The sequence below is a fragment of the Pinus tabuliformis genome, chromosome 6, assembly GCF_031772625.1.
Source record: "Pinus tabuliformis cultivar Carrire ecotype Pingquan chromosome 6, CPIR1, whole genome shotgun sequence".
NCBI classification, from domain to species: Eukaryota; Viridiplantae; Streptophyta; class Pinopsida; order Pinales; family Pinaceae; genus Pinus; species Pinus tabuliformis.
The window spans coordinates 448,595,390-448,614,212 of NC_142292.1; the positions used below are offsets into that span (position 1 = coordinate 448,595,390).

An 18,823-nucleotide genomic window follows, 5' to 3' on the forward strand; every position below is an offset into this window, starting at 1 on the left:
CAAGGCAAATTCTGTTAAAACAGCGCTGATTTAATGGAATTGATAAGTCTCTAGAAGAATTAATTAATGTAATTATCTGCCATGTATGTGTGTAGAGAGATTTAGGGGATTTGATTGAGAGATTGTGGGAGGAGATCGTGGATCTTAGATGATCCACGACTTTGTAATTTTCTCTATAAAGAGTTTGTGTTGTGTGATAGAGAAACAGAGAGTGATATAGAGAGAAGTAGATAAAAAAGGTAGATAGTGATTGGGTACAATGTAGTCAGGGAAGAAATTGTGACTAAGGCTGAAATGCCTTAGTTTGTAACTTAATTATGTATAATAAAAATGTGTGTGTTATGTGAATTTCTAGGTGTCTGTGTATTGTTTATCTACAGTTAGATGTATGAGTTAAAATCCATATTGTAGGTTATTGATCAACCATCAATCTCTGTAAGGATCGATGGCGATCCAAAGTTAATATGAGTGATGAGAGTGCTTAACCAAAGGATGGCAGAGATAAACGTGTTTAACGTAATTCCACAAATAAGTCAACGGAGGAATGGCCAAGAATGGAAATCATCGGATCGTTTAGATCGACGGATATTAATGGCGGAGGAGCCATCGCAACCATCGATGGTAGAAGATCCACGGTCATCGTGTGGTTAAAAATCGTAGGAGTTAAACAAAAGAGAGGTTTTCCAAAGGTGGTAAGTGAATTCCCACGTAGTCTCAAAGCTAGAAGCAGTTTCCAGAAAACGGACCCAATGAAGATATGGACCAAGATTTAATTGAGTTGAAGTCCAGACATGACCGAGCCGTCCATTGAACTGATGATCGAATGGATATTGCGTGCTAAGCCAGTGGGGAGGAATCTTTGAAAAATGGAGCCAATGAGCGTTTATACATCGAGATTAAATCCTCGTTGAGTTCCGGTGATCAAAATCGTTCGTTGGTGGACTGATCGGATGGATATCGCGTGGAGAAGTGTGTGTAGGTTAATGGCCTGAGCGGACTCGAGATGTTTATAGATGCGGGTTTATTTCATTTGGGGTCTGGTCTTGTGCGTTCGAAGTAGGACCGGCGTTCGTTGGTGGGTTATGTGTTATTCTAATGTTTGGTGATTGGTCGGGTTTTTGTTAAAATCCACCAATGCAAAGGCTTCCAATGTAAATGTGGGCCCATAACCCACAGGTCCATGTACAAATTAAGTAAAGATGCAACTTTACTGCGTAACTGTAGAAATGTTGTCATCGTTTGGTATCAAAGCAGGGAAAATATTTCCTGCGAGAAGGAGTTTGCGAACAAAAGGAGGAGGTACAGTTATGTTGAAGACTGGTGAGTTTGTGGTCTTTACTGTCGTACAGATAGCGGCAGAAGAAAGTGAGAAGATTGCAGCAACCTAGAGCATGGAGTGCTCATATGGTTCCAAAGAAGAGAGAACCAGAGAGATGCCAAAAGACTGAGCTCAGAGGAGAGAATCTTGGTGAGGTATCGTGTAGCAGGGAAGACTGTTACTGCAGAGGTTTTGTTGCAGCTCACAGAAAGATCATAAAGGAAATTCCACTAAGGAGGTGGGTAGAATTTCTAAGGGATGAAGGAGAAGCATATGACCAAGAGGTCATAAATTTTTGTACCTCGGGAGTCTGATGCAGGAGCATCTAACCACCCTTAATCAAAATTCAAAGTCAAAGCTGAGAACGGGGAGAACGTGGACAACCATTGTAAACGAGGCGAATTCTGTTAAAACATAGCTGATTTAATGAAATTGATCAGTATCTAGAAGACTTAATTTAATGTAATTATCAGCCATGTATGTGTGTAGAGATATTTAGGGGATTTGATTGAGCGATTGTGGGAGGAGATCGTGGATCTTAGATGATCCACGACTTTGTAATTTTCTCTATAAAGAGTTTGTGTTGTGTGACAGAGAAACAGAGAGTGATATAGAGAGAGATAGATTAAAAAAGGTAGATAGTGATTGGGTACAATGTAGTCGGGGAAGAAATTGTGACTAAGGCTGAAATGCCTTAGATTGTAACTTAATTTTGTATAATAAAAATGTGTGTGTTATGTGAATTTCTGGGTGTCTGTGTATTGTTTTATCTACAGTTAGATGTATGAGTTAAAATCCATATTGTAGGTTATTGATCGACCATCGATCTCTATAAGGATCAATGGTGATACAAAGTTAATATGAGTGATGAGAATGCTTAACCAGAGGATGGCAGAGATAAACATGTTTAACGTAATTCCATTGAGAAGTCAACGAAGGAATGACCAAGAATGGAAACCGTCAGATCATTTAGATCGACGGATATTAATGGTGGAAGAGGAATGGCGGAGGAGCCATCGCAGCCGTCGATGGTAGAAGATCCACAGTCATCGCATGGTTAAAAAGCGCAGGAGTTAAACGGAAGAGCAGTTTCCCAAAGGTGGTAAGTGAATTCTCACGTAGTCTCAAAGCTGAAAGCAGTTTCCAGAAAATGGACCTGATGAAGGTTTGGACCGAGATTTAATTGAGTTAAAGTCCGGAGGTGATCGAGTCTTCTGTTGAACCGGTGATTGGACAGATATTGCGTGCTAAGCCAGTGCGGAGGAATCTTTGAAAAACAGACCTGATGAGAGTTTATACATCAATATTAAATCCTCATTGAGTTCCAGTGATCAAAACCGTCCATTGGTGGAATGATCAGACAGACATCGCGCGGAGAAGTGCCTGCAGGTTAATGGTCTGAGTGGACCCGAGAAGTTTATAGACGCGGGTTTATTTCATTTGGGGTCTGGTCTTGTGCGTTCGAAGTGGGAACGGTGTTCGTTGGCGGGTTATGTGTTATTCCGTTGTTTGGTGATTGGTTGGGCTTTTGTTAAAATCCACCAATGCAAAGGTGTCCGCTGTAAACATGGGCCCATAACCCACAGGTCCACATACAAATTAAGTGAAGATGCAGCTTTATTGTGTAACTGCAGAAATGTTGTCATCAGTTGATATCAAGTCCTCATGGATACTGCACTTGCTAAAGAGTTTAATTTAGGCCTCTGTTACAAAATATCCATAATGACTCCAAGACGCCAATATTATGTGGAAGTTCACTATATTTTAGGACATTGCTATTATAGAAATTCCCTACTTGGAACCCCTTTTCAAGAATTACGTGTCATAGCCAACTTAGGAGGATTTGGGAGGAGTGGTCAAGGATTAATGTGCCCACATTTTCCCATAGAACATAGGGCACAACACAAAGATTATAAGAGTTGCAATCGATTGAACATCTAAGTCCACAAAATCCTTAATAAGATCAATAAAGGTGGGGCCAAGTATCACCTACAAAACTAAGATGCCAAAACACCACATTTTCCTTAAAAGTGTAAAGCCTCTTCTATGTGGGTGGGCTATAGTTGTAATATTCAAGATTTATTTAGAATCTTTTGAAACAACTCAATAGCCTCTATATATGTATCAAGGAAGTAGTGTTGATGGATATGTTGATTTGTTGTATGCCATGTTATTTTGTGATAGGAACTCTATTCTTGTTCTATATAATGGAATTTGTATCTTTCTTAAATATGCTACCAACTATGAGATTGTTTCATTTTAGTTATGTGTAAGGGAAAATGACTAAATGCAAACCTTCCTTTATTGAACACGGTGGCATCTCATGGTTTGGATGCTAATATTTTCTTTGCAGTTGAATATATTGACGTTGTTTATATTATCATGGTGTTTGTGTATGAGCTAATTCCCTCTTGTTTAGATGACTTTCATTAAAAGGAAGTGAATAGAATCGTTCTTCCTCTAATCCAAAACACTGTAGTAACTAATTGTCAACTATAAACATGCTTGAGGTAAGGCTTCTTTCCTTTCGAAGGTTGAACATGTTAGCATGCTAACTATTATGGACTTGTATTAGACACTTTCTGCAAACTCTAGATCTATAAAAGAACCAACTTAGATGACATTGTTCTTTTAACAAGAAACCATTTTGAGCTTGAAAAGTAGATTAAAATTGTTAAATGTTTTTACTCGAACTAAAGGATGATTGTGAACATTAACAAAACAAAGATTATAATCATCAACTCTAGAAGTGCATGATAAACCCGAATTTTGTGTATGATAACCACAACTTAGTAGAAGTCCCTTCATTTAATATCTCGGAATTGACATCCATTGTAAGCTAAGTTGGAACTATAGTGTTGAAAATTAGTGGAGGTAGGAAAGCCTTTTTGTGGCCTTTTTGGGTCTTGAAAATAATTATTGAGTGGCTAAGTTCTGGTTACTAGAAAAGAAAAATAATAATAATAATAAATTAATTAATTAATAAATTGACACACCTATTATTCCAATGTGAGGTTATAGTATTTATAGGGCGACTTAGAGAAAAATAAGCATATCCAAAAACATTTTATAATATACAACCTTAAATTTAAAAACAATACACCCACCCTATCTTTTTTTTAAGAGGTAGTCTCCCACTCATGGAGAATAAGACTATCATAATCTTATTTATTTTGCATGAGGAAAGAAAAGCTTCTTATAATAGCTTTGAATATAAGTAAAAGTTACTCGAGGCTAAAGAGACAGTGGACTTGAGATGTGATTTCCTAGCTTTGTTATTGAGGGATGGTAAAAAAAATGATACATTTTGAAATATACAACATTAATAGCAATATGTACCTAACTTTCAAAAAAAATATGGCGGTACATTGAGATTAATTATAAGAGAATGTTTGTTTAGTTGAAAGGGGCCATTAACCCTAAGTTAAAAGATCAAAATTATCCCTTATTATTGCTCTTCAAGAAGAAAATAAATATTGCAATACAAATTCCCTTTAACTTCATAGTGAAATTGAGAAATGGACAAGATCTCAAACATCCTAAAAGGAAAGTATTTATGAAATTTGCAATTCTAATATGATAGAAAATGAGAAACATTTTCCTTGGAACACCTAGGTTAGAATACAATTAGAACTTACCCTAAAAACTCATCTAATACAACCAATATCTATAATGTGTTAGCCCATAAAATCCAAAACGAACTTGGTAATCTTTTTCTTTTTTTTAATTAATATTCGTATTACCTCATAATGAAAATATATCAAAATACATCAGCAAGATAACGATAGTTTAAACAGAGTTCATTGTAGGCACTTTCAATCTGCTACAAGGGAAATCAAATTATTTTAACTGCTTCGAAAATAGGTAGATCATCCAAAATACAACCATCTTTAGCAAAACATGTGTATCTCCTACAACGTTGCAATACAAAAAGTTGTTATCAAGCATTACAAGAAGTCGGGAGTCGTAGGAGGTAAATAACGCAGGCTCTTTAGCAGTGGATCCTGAAGGAGTTGGAGTACCAGCCTCACACTAAAGGTGGCTCTCTAATTGTGTTATCCTGACATCCAAACTTACTAGGAAAACACATTGATATCGTTAAGCACGTTTTCATTCAAATTAGAAAAGATGTTGTATCTTTCCTCTTATTTGTCTTTTAAGAGCCTACGCAATAGGGTCTGTTAGCGCTCAAATCTGCCTCAGGCTGAGGAAGGCAAAACTCAAGGCCACATCAAACCAAGCTCAGCCTCGTAGCTAGCCCTACGAGGACAAGAGAGGGCTCTCTCCAGGTCTATCTCGGCAAAAGATCTTCAAAGAGGCTGAGATGACTCACAAATAATACTGATTTTAGGCTAGTAAAGAGATAAGAAAGTTTGTTTTAGATTTTTGAGTTTTTTGTTGGAGAAATGGGAAAACCAATTTTGGGTGCGGGGATTGAGGTCAGATCTTTGCAGAAATCAAGTTGGGGCGAGGTAGGAAATAGTCTTGATGCCTTTGATCAGGTGTATGGATGGATCAGAATGACAAGGAGCTGAAGAGGGCAAAGGAGAACATGGATCCTCTCCAAACTGACGAAAACATGTAAAATTAAACAAATTTTAAAGGAAGAGCACTGTGAACAATGAATTCAACCTCATTTACTCATTCATTTAGTTTCAGAAGCATAAGAAGGAATGGCATACATGTAAACATGAAAAAACTTACAATAAATGAGAAAAAACACCATCAAGAGCTAAAAGCCACAAGAATCCCAACAGGTGCTGCAAAATCTCTGATCTTTCCTTAGCCAAAATATAAAAAATATGTACAATAGTGTGCCAAAATCTTCCCAAGAGTCCAACCTGTGCTACTGACTGAAAATTTACATATATAGATCAAGCTAACCTCATTCTCTAACCTCTAGGGGTCGAGCTCCTCCTTCTAGGAGCAGTTTCAACAAATTCTAAACATGGAGCAGGAATCCAGGTGACCAAAACAACCTGCCTCTAAAAAGAAGGAAACTGATTCATTACATTAATTTCTTGCTACTTTGTGAATGAATCATCTAGAAGAAGGTAGATAGGTGCCATGTTACCTTGCATACATCAAATTACATCATGTTGGGTCAAAAATTACATCAAGGAGTGAAACTGGTGAAAATTGGCCGAATTCCTGAGCTGGAGGATGAAAATTGGACCAAAAACCCCAATGCGTAGCGCCTTGATCCCTATGCATAGCGCACCTTTCAGCCTGTTTTTGGGGCACTTCCTGACATCCACATTGAGCTCATGATAGCTCGTTGGAAAGCCCTGGATGTCTACTTTCGACCCCAAGTGGAATTTCCCAATTTGGAGCTCATTTGCCCCCTCAAAATTACATTCTCCCAGAAGTACTTCCTGCTGTTGCAAAAGGTAGCAGCAAGGTGGTTTTCATGATGTTTTTAGGCCTTTTGATCATCCAGAACTTGATGAAATGCCTTGGCAATAACTGAGCATGTATAATTCACCATGAAAAACCCAAAAATATAAGGTTTTTCTTCAGCAAGTGTCCCAATCAAAAGCGAGCGCGCTGACGCTCTACCCATAGAGCAGAAAAAACTGTTTTTTGAGACCAAAAATTTCAAAATGACAAAATTTTCTCCGAATTTGTTCAAATTCGGAGCGAAGACCCTCCATCATGTGTCATGCTCAGCCAGCGAAGCCTCAGCTAAAACTCGAAATGGATCTAGCCTCTTTCGTCGTTTTAGTGCTTTGCTCAACCTCCTTTGCAAAATCTTCATTTTTGTTTTGCCAACATGCATGCGAGCCCAATAATGATTCTTCATGTGACGAAGCATGTCTTTGTCTCTATTGGCCTTCGCCAACAACTCCTCCAGATGTCGATTGACTTTCTCAAGCCAAAATTGCCGCTCAACAGGTGTCAAATCACCAGGTCTTTTTCGGGCTAGCCTTCGGTCCTCACGGATTTGTCGCAGCTCTATAAGTGTGTGCTCATCCTCTAACTATTTATTGCGCTACTCCAAGTATTTGATTAGACATTCTGCCTTCAACAACTTCTCATTCAAGCTATCAATCTCGGTCTTTTGCTCTTGGATGATCTCTTTCAGCTTCGAGCTAGGAGAGCTCCTATCCACATCACCCAATGCAACATCAACATCATGACCACCTGAATGGCCCTCCTCATAAATTGGCCCCTTGCCTCTGTCTTGAACCTGTACCTGTACTGAAGAAGAAGGCGAGACCCCTTCCACACCATGTGGAGATAGTACTCGTCGTGTAGCTGCAAATAAGGCCCTGTGGCCTCGCTGATATGTCACACATGCTGGAGCATTGACATGCTCGGTCTCAGGAATGTCAAACTGATGTGAAGGCCCTCCCTCATCATGAACTATCTCGGGAGGTGGCTGTGGCACTGTGAAAAAGTCACGAGAAATGAAATCCTCCCAAGTAATGCCCTGCTGTGCCAACTGATGAACCACTATGATCTTGATCAGCGCATAATGATAAATACTCCTATGTTGCTGTGCTGGGGTCTTCCTTTGTACTAAAACAACCATCCTCTCTATGTTGCGAAACATGAAGTATGGAATGTTCATCAGACGTACCCTTGTAAAATGCATCAACAAACGGACATGGTACGCATAAAGACGGGAGAACCTACCCTCACAACTGAAATACCGAATGATGAGTTTCATCAAAGGTGCAAACTGATCATTCAGGTACTGGAAAGGAAAAACCCTGCTCAAGTGCCTCATATACCCAGGTTTGATGTATGGCTCATAATAGGATTTCTCTAGCTGCTGACGCTTATTCCATTGCTCTCCAATATTTGGTATCCCAGTGGCCTCTGCAATAGTCTCTGGTGACAAAATGAAATTAACTCCGGCGAGGTTTACATGGCCATCATGTAAATGTAGAACAAACAAGCGAGCTAATTCACGATGATGCTGAATTTGTGAAATTAGCTCACAATAGTGATAGCATGACTGATGGCGAAAACAATCCATTGCAAGCGGGCAAGCCTGCAATTGAACCAAAGAAGTGGGCTCTTCTCTGAGATGCTTTCCACCTTTGCCACCTCTGCGAGGCCTCCGTGGCACATTACCCTCTGTTGTGGAATCACTGTCATTCTCCTGCTCATAAACTGAATCTGTGTCTGACATGGCTTTAAAAACACAATGTCTGCAATATGTAGGTTGTAGGTGTGGTGAAATTACAATTTCAATGCATACTCAAAAGCTAACCAAAACACATAAGAATTCTGCCATAATGATGATACTCTGTTTCAGTGTATTGGACATGAAACAGTCACTAGTTTGATCACAATGACAGTTTTGACAGATAAACAAAAGTATTGAAATGTACCCTTTGTGATGTTGGCAAAACTCTTACAAATGAGTATGAAGTTGTGTTTCATGAAGGGAGAGTGGAAAAATCTTCACCGGCCACCCACATGTCCTTTAAAACCCTAAAGAATGACTTTGACATGAGCCTAGGGTTTCATTTTTTTTTACACCCAATACATCACATTTTCCCCTCAAACACACTACAAGCAATTTCAAATTGAATGAGCAGCTAAGAAACACCTACTTGCACGATTTGGAGGCGATTTGATAAGATCTGGCCGTATGAACAAAAAATTTTGGTGCTGTGACTGAGTGCGTAGCGCACGAACCCAACGCGTAGCGCACGAACCCAACGCGTAGCGCACACCTCAGTGCGTAGCGCCTGTGTATTTTTACACTGGCCTGTGAGGCCCAATGCGTAGCGCTCAGCTCAGTGTGTAGCGCACACCTCCAATGCGTAGCGCACACCTCCAACGCTGTCCACGGGGTATGTAATCACTGTTTCGGCCTTCTAACACTTAAACACGATTTCACCTTGGGAATTTGTGAACAAATGGACTTGGTTTCCCTTTTATATACAAACAAAATATCTCACCAAATCTGATTTGATTTAAATTGATTCAATAACCCACTTTGTAATGTTTGGCACTTTTTCACCTTTGGTCTTTTAATACAATACTGCTTTTTGATTTTCTCATGCTTTTCTGAGGTTTTGGACTGATCATATTTTGTTGATTTTTGCAGGGATCTGGCATTTTGGCTTTGGAGAAGATCAGAGGCTTGCTCTGAAACCCTTTGAGATAAAACAAATACAATTATTTACAATAACAATTTTTAGGTCCAAAACAGAGTTTTGGACTAAAAATGTTTTAAAATGCTTTCTGAAAAACTATTAAATAAGAGTCTATTGAAATCAACCTCATGGCCTGCAGGCTTGTATTATGTATATGCAAAGGACTAACAACCCTAGACCCTAGGACTTTTTAACGAAACAAAACTTTTATGAAAATGAATGCATGATTATGGACTTCAGTGATTTTTGAGAAAATTTGTTTTTTCACTAACCCTGCAGGGACAAACATGAGGAAACACAAGACAACAGACCCCCTCGTCAGTCAATGGCATGCCCCTAGCGGAATGCAACGAAGTGGAACAAGCGAGACACCTAAAATGATATGCAAAAGCGAAAAGATCTCTGACGGAGGGTTGTAAGGTCTGACTCTAACAAGGTCTTCATCTGCGAACCTAAAGAAATGGAGTTAAGGTATTGTTTCCTTATTTCCCTGGTGTGGCTATGGCCAGGAACCTAGCGAGAAACCTCCTCCAATATCTTTGAATCTGAAAAAACTTGTCAATCCATGGTAGTAAGAGATTCAAGGTGACGAGTCTCCTGATGGGTTTCAAGAGGGACAACTAATTGGAAAATATTTGTTGCTTCCTGCGCCTATTGTTAAGTGTGATTTCAACCTTGGGGGCCTCAACCCCCTCCTATGTTGAACAGAGAGAAAGCAAACTAAGGGTCTAAACAGAGTTTAACATGAACATGGGAATGGAAACTAAGAGTGCTCAAATAAAACTGGAATGAAAATGCGACAGGAAGAACCAAAGATACCAACATGTGAGAGAATTGACAAGTTGAGAGATAGGAGAAAGCATCAAACTATTGGCTCTAATCCGCCAACCATGCAACCAAAACAGAGACCAGACAACTCACTATAGCAAGAATTGACAATATAGGTGAGAGACTGAAGCATTACCCTTAATAGAGCATCATTTTGCAACCCAGAACTTAAATGTTGTAAGATTGGAGGAGGTGTTAACAACCCAACTACTAGAAGAATGTGCCTCTGTCAACGAACATTTCCTTCAAATCAACCACCTCTCCCCTCATGTTATAGGTGTACTGTCTTCCATCACCTCAAAACCAGAATTTCACCCAAGCAAAGAAAAATCACCACATAATTGGTAACGAGCTCAACTAGACTCCCTCTAGAATGAAACAGAATAGAATTAACCAAAAGAAGCGTAAAATTGTCATGGACTAGCTCCTAATTGCCAATAACACCTTGGAAAAATCCCACCTAGTGAAAACAAAACTTGATAATCTTGTTTATAAATTATTAATTTAAAATACATTATTATAAAACAAAATAATTAATAATTAACATCATTATAAAAAAACAAAATAATTAATACTTTATTGGGTTATTAAAATCAAATATACCTATATTAATCTCAATAAATTATGATTTCATTATATTTAATTTCTACCCAAAAATAAATAATTTAAGAACATAATATTAAAATAATAACATTTTAAAATATTTATTATTTTTAATTTTTAATATATATTAAAAATAAAACAAACCATTACGAATATTCTATGATAGTTTATATATTTTATTATTATTAACTTTTATTTAATATCTTAAATAGTTCAACATCTCATATTAAATCGCACACATGTTAATTAAACATCTCATACTAAATCTCACACATGTTAATTAATATATTGCAATGGTTTCTACCATATAAATACCTCTGTAACAAAACAGAACAGAATGACTGTAAACCATAATACACCAAAGGAAATGCCACGATCTTTAAGCATTGATAAGGAAGCGGTATGGTAGTGTTGCCTGGCAGTCGATTCTCCCGTCTCTTCAACGCAGAATCTCCACCACCGCAGTTCCTCAAACACAAGTGAATGCCAACCCTCCATCCATGAAGTTACAACACTCTGTAAACATTTTGCATAATAGAGCCAACCCTGTACATTCTTGCACATATATTTCTCTCTTGCAGGCTTGCATTAAGAAGAAGTCCTTATCAGAGGGCAAAATAATCCACGCTTACATAATTAAGACTGATTATACGGCAGACATATTTACAGAAAATACCCTTGTCAATATGTATGTCAAGTGTGGGAGTGTGGTGGACGGTCGCAGGGTTTTCGACCAAATGAATGAACGAGATCCGTGCTCATGGACTGTCATGATTGCTGCTTATGCCAGGCATGGAGCTCCTGAAGAAGCACTGGTACTCTTTCATCAAATGCGACGAACAAATGTCCAACCCAATGATTTCACTTTCTCCAGTATTCTTCCGGCATGTGCTTCCTTGGCAGATCTCGAGCAGGGTATGGGGATTCATGAAGAAATAATAAGAAGAGGGTTTGAGTCTCATGTTTGCGTTGCTAATGCCCTTGTAGACATGTATGCTAAATGCGGAAGTATAGAGACTGCACGCGATCTGTTCGACAAAATCTACCAACCAGATGTTGTGTCCTGGACATCCATGATTGCAGGATATGCGCAGAATGGACTCGTCCATGAAGCCCAGAATCTGTTCAAGGAAATGCCTGAACGAAACGTGGTTTCATGGAATGCAATGATTGGAGGATTTGCACAAAATGGATTTGTTGCTGAAGCCCTGAAACACTTCAATGAAATGTCTAAACCAAACGTTGTGTCATGGACTTTGATGATTGCAGCTTACACAAGGTATGGGTATCCTCAAGAGGCATTGGCAATGTTTCACCGGATGCAGAAAACGAGTGTGCAACCGAATCAGTTCACCTATTCCAGTGTTGTTTCAGCGTGTGCCGATTTGGCATCTCTAGAACAGGGCGTGGAAATTCATGAAGATATTGTAAAAAGGGGATATCAGTTCCATGTCTCTGTGGAAAATGCTCTTGTAGATATGTATGCCAAATGTGGATGCATAGAAAAGGCACGTGAAGTGTTTGACAAAATGTATCAGCGAAATGTTATTTCTTGGACTGCAATGATTGCAGGATATGCTTTGCATGGCTACGGCTTCGAAGCCCTGGATCTCTTTGAGCAAATGATAGAGTCTGGCATGAGTCCAAATGATGTCACACTGGTCAGTGTTTTGACTGGATGCAGCCATGCAGGCCTGGTTGAGAAGGGGTTTCAATACTTCAATTGCATGAGCACATGCTACCACATCACACCTGCAATGGAGCACTATAGATGCATGGTGGACCTTCTTGGGCGTTCTGGGCGTCTAGATGAAGCCTATGATTTTGTAAATAAAATGCCAATCAAAGCAGATAGTCTTGTGTGGATTTGTTTACTTGGTGCCTGCAGAATATATAACAACATCGAGTTAGGAGAATGTGTAGCGGAACGAATTTTAGAGGTGGATAGTGAAAACGCTGTTCCTTATGTGCTTCTGTCAAACATCTATGCTGCATGTGGTAGATGGGAAGAGATTAAGAAGATACGAGAAAGGATGAAGGACAAAGGTGTGAAAAAGACACCTGGATACAGTTGGATTGAGGTCAATAAAGAGGTGCATGCATTTCTTGTAGGAGACAGATCACACCCACAAACCCCAGAAATCCATAAAGAGTTAGAGAGATTGTGTCGGGAGATGAAGGTTGCAGGATATATTCCAGAAACGAGGTTTGTGCTGAATGATGTGAAGGAGGAGGAAAAAGAACAAATCCTTTGGCATCATAGTGAGAAGTTAGCAATTGCTTTTGGGCTACTAAACACACCGTCTGGTTCAACAATTCGAGTTATCAAGAATCTTCGAGTCTGTGGTGATTGCCACTCTGCTACCAAGTTCATCTCCAAAATTGTTGCTAGAGAAATTGTTGTGAGGGATGCTAACCGTTACCATCATTTTAAGGATGGAAAATGTTCATGTGGGGATTACTGGTGATGCTAAGTGGAGCAGGCTACTAGTGTTTTTACCCTCCCCCTTTTTTTGTGATTTGGCTTTGGCTTGAGCCTTGGCCGGGACCAGCCCATTTATTGAATGGAAGAAGAACGGAAAACCTACCATGAGATGTTATAACCAAAATTGTGCAAGGCTTGGTCTAGCCTGGATGCTCGCTTGGCCTCTTGGTTTCAAGAATCAACTAAATTGTGTTGATAATACAAAGTGGTTGCAGATGAGTTCTTCTAAGTGATCTGGTGGTTCTTTTAACAAGGACCACAAATTTAACATTTAATCACCAAATGGATGACCAGTATAATAGAGTGAACAAAATATAGAGAGGTCATTACACCTCAAGACCAGCATCTGAATAAAACTCTATATATGCATCTGAATAAAACTCTATATATGCATCGGACAGAGCACACCATTGGCATGTCAAGTAGAGTGAAGCAATTAGACAGTCCCACGGAGCTCATTACCGTTGCATTCATCTCTGTGGTGCAAACAACTGATATTGACTAGAAATTTGATCTGAGAATCTATCAAACACATATATAATAATTGGGTTCCAAAAAAAAGCGTCTTGAGGATTCCGATATGCACCTATCGATTATTTATACTTTGAGGGGTAAACAACTCTCAGAGGCACCTGCCAGTGGTAAAAATGAAAGTGAAATTTGATAAACTAGGCCACCAAATTAGCAACAAGGGAATCTTCAATATTTTGTCATCCAAGGATTCTTTAATATATGTCATTCATCACGGATTCAAGTCTCTTTTGAATTCTTAGCTATGCTTGCACTATAACAATGCAAAGGACCGTCCATCGTAAGGGGATTATTTTAATGACCTTATGAAGGATTGATCTTGGTTGAAAATAGGTGAAACAAAATTTCCGTTTAATATATGGATACAAATTACACTTAACATTTGACTAAATAAATGTTAATATACAATTTTGTTGAATGAAATGAAATGATATGATATTTTAATTTCTATGAGATTTAAAATAGTCTATCTGACCATTAGTTTCATGTTTTTTACTTTTTGCGATTCAATTATTTTTTTATTCAAATTGATGATGCACTGGCCCAACTTTCCAATAATCCCCTTACTGAAAAGACAATGCCAAAAAACCGATGCTAACATATTCCCATAACTTTCTGAAATGTCTTTGAATGCATCACATTCCAAAAAATGAAATGTTTTTCCGAGTCCACTGCCCGAGACGTGCAAAATGTACACACCCATTCTTCCCAAGCTTTTTTAGGCCTTTTCCACTGTCCTGTTTCACACCGAAGTTGCTGCGAGTTGGTTCTTAATTGAGCAATAAGAACCTTTGCCCTCCACGGAATGCTAGCTCTAATGCATTCTTTTTGTTGTAGATCACACGTAGGGTTGAATTCCTCAATGTAGTACTTCTTCTTTTTACCTGACTCTTTTCCCTGTACCTATGTACGAAACTTCTCCATAACAAAATTCTTTCGCTCCTTGCTATTTGTGAGACAGACATTGAGGTAGATATTCCATTTTTGTATCCATGTGTAGTTTTGTTTCATCCATATTTTCTCTTTCACTCATGCTTTCATTGAAGATAACATTAGGCCATCTGCCTACTCTCATTTGCTCTATTTTTTTTAGATATCTTATGAGCCGCGCTATAGCAATTGTTTCGATGGGAGTTGCTCTTGTTTCACTCATTAGGTACCGAACATTTTATTTTGAACTTGCTCATGATCAAGTGTTTTTGGATTTTCTTATTTATTTCCATTTTGAGACAAGGTATTGCTAGCCGACAATTCACGCCTATATAATATTATTGGACAAACTAGAAGTCCAAAAAACACTTATAAACAGGGAATGAGGATTTATTATAGTAAAAAATATCCATAATAAAAAAAAAATATAATAAAAAAAATATATTAATTTATTTATCCTTAATAATTTTTTATTATTTTGAATAGGTTTTTCCATTATATAAATGTGAAATAAATTAAAATTTTCCAAAGTAAGAGAAATAGGCATGTTAAGAGTTTTAGTATTCAAAGTATGTTATTCGTTTAAAAAAACCATTAAAATATTTAAATATTATATATTATAAAAATTAAAAGGATAACAAATTATAATTTAATACATTAAAATAGTGATACTCTATTTATTCAAAATAATATTTAATGAATTTCCTATAAAACATCATCCTTGCTAAACCTTTTTGTTGGATCAAATCTCTTTGTTTTGGAAAGTAAAGTGTGTATTGGACATTAAAAAAATGTTTATTTGATATAATAAATTGATATGAATCATATTTCTAATAAGTGATTAAAGGGATGGTAAGAAATAATATTTAATGAATTTCCTCTAAAACATCATCCTTGCTAAACCTTTTTGTTGGATCAAATCTCTTTGTTTTGGAAAGTAAAGTGTGTATTGGACATTAAAAAAATGTTTATTTGATATAATAAATTGATATGAATCATATTTCTAATAAGTGATTAAAGGGATGGTAAGAGAACCACTAAAGAAGATTAGAAAAGAGTTGGAGTTGCAGAGAAGTTGGATTAAATTTCTTTGTTTTGGTGAGTAAAGTGTGTATTGGACATTAAAAGGAATGTTTATTTGAAATAATAAATTGATATGAACCATATTTCTAAAAAGCATTAAAGGGAAGTGATTAAAGGGATGGTAAAAGAATCACTGAAGAAGATTAGAAAAGAGTTGGAGTTGTTGAGAAGAGGAATCAAATTTTGGGACACATAATTATATTTTTAAATAAAATGGTTTGGATAAGGTAAGAATGCTTATAATTTGTAGAATAATTATTGGTTTTTTTTTATGAATTTACAAAAGAAAAAAGAAAGTATGGGAAAGGATGTGTTTAAATGGGAAGTGGAAAACTTTGTATCAAATCTTCAAAGCAACATTATTTACCAAGGAAGATTTCTTGGCTTGTGAAAGTAAAGAATTATCTAGGAAGGATAGGCATACCACTTTCTTAAGGCAAGGAATATATAAGGAACTTGTTCATATATAAGCTAGGTATCCCAATTCTATGTTAATTAGAAGTTGATTTGGTGAAAGCATGTTAGGCTAAGGGAGAACTAACTACATCAAAGATTGGCTCTTTAGGCATTCTACAATTAGAATTGACCATGTGATGGATTGACAAGTAAATCTTTAAATGTCATATATGTGAGGAAAACAAGGATGATGTAAACCTTTTTTCTCACACTATAGATGGGTAAAGAAAATAGTGAGAAAATGGCGGGGAACATTTGATTTACATGATTGGGTTGAGTACCTTGATAATGACCTTCACGTTTTTTATTTTTCAACATGGGATTTAACAAAAGCTAAACCAAATATTCGTTGGTCAAAATATGGTAAAATGATTCATTCAATCAATATGCAATATCAAATTGTATATAACATTGCTAAACTATAACAAAGCACATAAAAAGTAACAACATTCTCAAGGAATTATTTGGGAAGATGATGCAACCTTGGGTTGGGACTTAAAAAACAATAGCAACCTATAGCACTACCAAGACAAAACCCGAATATAGCACATAATTGTCTATTAGAAGCACACACACAAAGGGGAAATTTGAAACTTCAAAACCAATGCTTTTGTTAAACCTAGATTTATAAACTTGCAAGCATGTTCTTGAATTGGCTTCAACTACTACAAATAGTTGTTGGGTTAATACCCTTCTTGCAAATGCTAATTTAAGGTGCTTATTGGTTTAAGCCTCAACTAGACATACAAGATCATATGACCCCAAGGGGGGCATAGATGGGATTAAATGTATATGATATGACCCTAATGGGAGGCATATATGCAATTAAAAGTACATGTAATGTGAAAATTTATATGTAATAGGGTCGGTTTAATAAAAAATGTGTGACATGTGTGATGTGTGAATATAGAAATCATATAGATATTATTAAGACATGAGATTTGGATGTATGAATGTATTTGGGTATTTGGAGGAGGTTCGCATATTCTTTAAGGAGTTATTGTGTAACTCCACTCTCTTATCTATATTGGAGTTGTGTTCCATGCTCACCCCCATAGGGATCATATCATATACATTTAACCCCATATATGCCTCCCTTAGGGTCATATAAAGATGCTTTGATATTTTATGTTTCCAACATCATATGTCCTACACTAATTCAATTTACAAAAATTAATTAGAGCGAAAATTATATAATGGCTTGTTCAAAAGAACCCAAACCAAGGATAATTTACTTGAAGCAAAATGTTGTGATCAAGTTAACTCAAATAGCATAAGAATAAAAAGAATATGTAATACAGTTTCTTGAGAATGATAAAAAGTGAAAGAAGAACAATGCCATTTTAAGGGTTGGGGGAAGGGGGGATGTGAGAATCTTTACATGTTGTGTTTACAATAAATATTGATGATTCCTAAAACTAGATCTCCTTGATATTATATAGGAGATAAAGGTTACAATAACAAAAATGAGCTTACCGCTAATGAGAACAATGAGATTCAATAATAGCAATGTAATGGCCCAAGACCTAGAGGCTTCATAGATGTTATAATGGAAACCCTATTGCTAGGAGAAAACACATTATTCAAAGATAAAATCTCTTATGTTGAATGATACATTACAAATTATACATTCACTCTTTTGACATGATTGTACCATGCACAAGATGAACTATCTATCCACTAATCAAAGTTAGCTACAAGGTCAATAACAATAGTCATGGCTTCACCCTTAAAATAACAACTAAACTAATTACAACCAATAATGTCTCTAAAACTCAAAGCATGCCTTCATACAAAGTCATTGCTAAACTAGCATTCCATTTCTTTCTTGTATATTTATTGCACTCCATACATATCCATACATAAATGTATTCCAGTAAATGGACCTTATCCACCTTAATTATCATATAAAAGGACAAAATACAATAATCGAAGGGGTAAATTCTCATCCAACAATACTATTGGAAATTTTGGAAGGGTCATGCATTTGTTGGATTTACCTTGCAAAATTTACTGAAGGAGGTGGCACATTGTGAGATTAGAGGACTGTCAAAAGAGCTCTTGAATCTTTTAATTAACTTTGAGGTATTCCTATCTTAGTCTTTTGTGAAAGCAACAATTATTTGATGGAATTTTTGCAATGTGGTATATGCATATCACATGTTGTTGAGAATCCATGGAGCAAACACCCCCTCCTAAACCCCAAACCCAACCAGAGTTAGAAGGAGGTGGTAACTATGTCGACCCAACTCTCAAGGTACAGTTATGGGAACGAGATATAAAAAATTTGAAATTTTCCAACTTCCTCAAAACTTCAAATGGACATCATCGTTGTGTTTGTCTCTTCGAAATGATTCCAATAATATAGGTTTCATCTCAATATGACTTATGATCAAAAGTTATGGCCCTTTAAAGATATGTCATTTCAAAACCTGCCACATCATTTGACTTCCACGTGGCAGGTGATATGCT

General features: G+C 37.0%; 1 pseudogene; it reads left to right on the forward strand.

Annotated features, from left to right (window-relative positions):
• The first annotated feature begins 11,184 nt into the window (after positions 1 to 11,184).
• LOC149259241 (pentatricopeptide repeat-containing protein At2g03880, mitochondrial pseudogene) lies at positions 11,185 to 14,111 on the forward strand (annotated as a pseudogene).
• Positions 14,112 to 18,823: the final 4,712 nt, after the last annotated feature.